Raw genomic sequence first — 4,351 nt, 5'->3', positions numbered from 1 at the left:
GGATGTTGTAAAGAGGGTGAGTAGGACCACTGACAGCGAGGATGTTGTGGAGAGGGTGAGTATAGGGTCACTGACAGCGAGGATGTTGTGGAGAGGGTGAGTAGGACCACTGACAGCGAGGATGTTGTGGAGAGGGTGAGTAGGACCACTGACAGCGAGGATGTTGTGAAGAGGGTGAGTAGGACCACTGACAGCGAGGATGTTGTGGAGAGGGTGAGTATAGGGTCACTGACAGTGAGGATGTTGTAAAGAGGGTGAGTATAGGGTCACTGACAGCGAGGATGTTGTGGAGAGGGTGAGTAGGGTCTCGCCATCTTGGGCTGCTCAGAGTCCTCTCTGAACTTGGCTACAGCTGCGCAACAGTCTCTAACACAAGGGACAACTGTTGCCGAAAAACGGATTCTGAAGGAATGGAAGTCATCCTCTTCACCTTCTTTCCAACTGTGGTGGACGCATATGACCTCTACTCTGTTATACGGATGGAGAGACTTAGGTTTCTTAGGACCAATTCAATGAAAAAGTCCTGAATCGTTTGGGAGTCGTGTGTGTATCCCTTTAAGACCGCGAACCGCGTCACATGGTTCGCAGTCTTAAAGGGATACACACACAAATGCTGCATCAGGTATCAATGGGTTAAGAGAAATAAACTAATTCCACCTCATGTATGGTTAATCAGGTCACAGAGGGCAGTGGAGACGCCCTGTGGCCAAACAAGGTATTGCTAATGGCGTCCACACACACTGGACTACTGGAGTTGAGCAAACATTTCCCCCACACTAAATAAAAATGTTGTGGAGAGGGTGAGTATAGGGTCACTGACAGCGAGGATGTTGTGGAGAGGGTGAGTATAGGGTCACTGACAGCGAGGATGTTGTGGAGAGGGTGAGTATAGGGTCACTGACAGCGAGGATGTTGTGGAGAGGGTGAGTATAGGGTCACTGACAGCGAGGATGTTGTGGAGAGGGTGAGTATAGGGTCACTGACAGCGAGGATGTTGTGGAGAGGGTGAGTATAGGGTCACTGACAGCGAGGATGTTGTAAAGAGGGTGAGTAGGACCACTGACAGCGAGGATGTTGTGGAGAGGGTGAGTATAGGGTCACTGACAGCGAGGATGTTGTGGAGAGGGTGAGTAGGACCACTGACATCGAGGATGTTGTGGAGAGGGTGAGTAGGACCACTGACAGCGAGGATGTTGTGAAGAGGGTGAGTAGGACCACTGACAGCGAGGATGTTGTGGAGAGGGTGAGTATAGGGTCACTGACAGTGAGGATGTTGTAAAGAGGGTGAGTATAGGGTCACTGACAGCGATGATGTTGTGGAGAGGGTGAGTAGGGTCTCGCCATCTTGGGCTGCTCAGAGTCCTCTCTGAACTTGGCTACAGCTGCGCAACAGTCTCTAACACAAGGGACAACTGTTGCCGAAAAACGGATTCTGAAGGAATGGAAGTCATCCTCTTCACCTTCTTTCCAACTGTGGTTGACGCATATGACCTCTACTCTGTTATACGGATGGAGAGACTTAGGTTTCTTAGGACCAATTCAATGAAAAAGTCCTGAATCGTTTGGGAGTCGTGTGTGTATCCCTTTAAGACCGCGAACCGCGTCACATGGTTCGCAGTCTTAAAGGGATACACACACAAATGCTGCATCAGGTATCAATGGGTTAAGAGAAATAAACTAATTCCACCTCATGTATGGTTAATCAGGTCACAGAGGGCAGTGGAGACGCCCTGTGGCCAAACAAGGTATTGCTAATGGCGTCCACACACACTGGACTACTGGAGTTGAGCAAACATTTCCCCCACACTAAATAAAAATGTTGTGGAGAGGGTGAGTATAGGGTCACTGACAGCGAGGATGTTGTGGAGAGGGTGAGTATAGGGTCACTGACAGCGAGGATGTTGTGGAGAGGGTGAGTATAGGGTCACTGACAGCGAGGATGTTGTGGAGAGGGTGAGTATAGGGTCACTGACAGCGAGGATGTTATGGAGAGGGTGAGTATAGGGTCACTGACAGCGAGGATGTTGTGGAGAGGGTGAGTATAGGGTCACTGACAGTGAGGATGTTGTGGAGAGGGTGAGTATAGGGTCACTGACAGCGAGGATGTTGTAAAGAGGGTGAGTAGGACCACTGACAGCGAGGATGTTGTGGAGAGGGTGAGTATAGGGTCACTGACAGCGAGGATGTTGTGGAGAGGGTGAGTAGGACCACTGACAGCGAGGATGTTGTGGAGAGGGTGAGTAGGACCACTGACAGCGAGGATGTTGTGAAGAGGGTGAGTAGGACCACTGACAGCGAGGATGTTGTGGAGAGGGTGAGTATAGGGTCACTGACAGTGAGGATGTTGTAAAGAGGGTGAGTATAGGGTCACTGACAGCGAGGATGTTGTGGAGAGGGTGAGTAGGGTCTCGCCATCTTGGGCTGCTCAGAGTCCTCTCTGAACTTGGCTACAGCTGCGCAACAGTCTCTAACACAAGGGACAACTGTTGCCGAAAAATGGATTCTGAAGGAATGGAAGTCATCCTCTTCACCTTCTTTCCAACTGTGGTGGACGCATATGACCTCTACTCTGTTATACGGATGGAGAGACTTAGGTTTCTTAGGACCAATTCAATGAAAAAGTCCTGAATCGTTTGGGAGTCGTGTGTGTATCCCTTTAAGACCGCGAACCGCGTCACATGGTTCGCAGTCTTAAAGGGATACACACACAAATGCTGCATCAGGTATCAATGGGTTAAGAGAAATAAACTAATTCCACCTCATGTATGGTTAATCAGGTCACAGAGGGCAGTGGAGACGCCCTGTGGCCAAACAAGGTATTGCTAATGGCGTCCACACACACTGGACTACTGGAGTTGAGCAAACATTTCCCCCACACTAAATAAAAATGTTGTGGAGAGGGTGAGTATAGGGTCACTGACAGCGAGGATGTTGTGGAGAGGGTGAAAATAGGGTCACTGACAGCGAGGATGTTGTGTAGAGGGTGAGTATAGGGTCACTGACAGCGAGGATGTTGTGGAGAGGGTGAGTATAGGGTCACTGACAGCGAGGATGTTGTGGAGAGGGTGAGTATAGGGTCACTGACAGCGAGGATGTTGTGGAGAGGGTGAGTATAGGCTCACTGACAGCAAGGATGTTGTGGAGAGGGTGAGTATAGGGTCACTGACAGCGAGGATGCTGTGGAGAGGGTGAGTATAGGGTCACTGACAGCAAGGATGTTGTGGAGAGGGTGAGTATAGGGTCACTGACAGCGAGGATGTTGTGGAGAGGGTGAGTATAGGGTCACTGACAGCGAGGATGTTGTAAAGAGGGTGAGTAGGACCACTGACAGCGAGGATGTTGTGGAGAGGGTGAGTATAGGGTCACTGACAGCGAGGATGTTGTAAAGAGGGTGAGTAGGACCACTGACAGCGAGGATGTTGTGGAGAGGGTGAGTAGGACCACTGACAGCGAGGATGTTGTGGAGAGGGTGAGTAGGACCACTGACAGCGAGGATGTTGTGGTGAGGGTGAGTATAGGGTCACTGACAGCGAGGATGTTGTAAAGAGGGTGAGTATAGGGTCACTGACAGCAAGGATGTTGTGGAGAGGGTGAGTAGGGTCTCGCCATCTTGGGCTGCTCAGAGTCCTCTCTGAACTTGGCTACAGCTGCGCAACAGTCTCTAACACAAGGAACAACTGTTGCCGAAAAACGGATTCTGAAGGAATGGAAGTCATCCTCTTCACCTTCTTTCCAACTGTGGTGGACGCATATGACCTCTACTCTGTTATACAGATGGAGAGACTTAGGTTTCTTAGGACCAATTCAATAAAAAAGTCCTGAATCGTTTGGGAGTCGTGTGTGTATCCCTTTAAGACCGCGAACCGCGTCACATGGTTCACGGTCTTAAAGGGATACACACACAAATGCAGCATCAGGTATCAATGGGTTAAGAGAAATAAACTAATTCCACCTCATGTATGGTTAATCAGGTCACAGAGGGCAGTGGAGACGCCCTGTGGCCAAACAAGGTATTGCTAATGGCGTCCACACACACTGGACTACTGGAGTTGAGCAAACATTTCCCCCACACTAAATAAAAATGTTGTGGAGAGGGTGAGTATAGGGTCACTGACAGCGAGGATGTTGTGGAGAGGGTGAGTATAGGGTCACTGACAGCGAGGATGTTGTGGAGAGGGTGAGTATAGGGTCACTGACAGCGAGGATGTTGTGGAGAGAGTGAGTATAGGGTCACTGACAGCGAGGATGTTGTGGAGAGGGTGAGTATAGGGTCACTGACAGCGAGGATGTTGTGGAGAGGGTGAGTATAGGGTCACTGACAGTGAGGATGTTGTGGAGAGGGTGAGTATAG

The sequence above is a fragment of the Poromitra crassiceps genome, assembly GCF_964638095.1.
Source record: "Poromitra crassiceps genome assembly, contig: HAP1_SCAFFOLD_314, whole genome shotgun sequence".
Lineage (NCBI taxonomy): Eukaryota > Metazoa > Chordata > Actinopteri > Beryciformes > Melamphaidae > Poromitra > Poromitra crassiceps.
Note: the sequence above shows the minus strand (reverse complement) of the source record.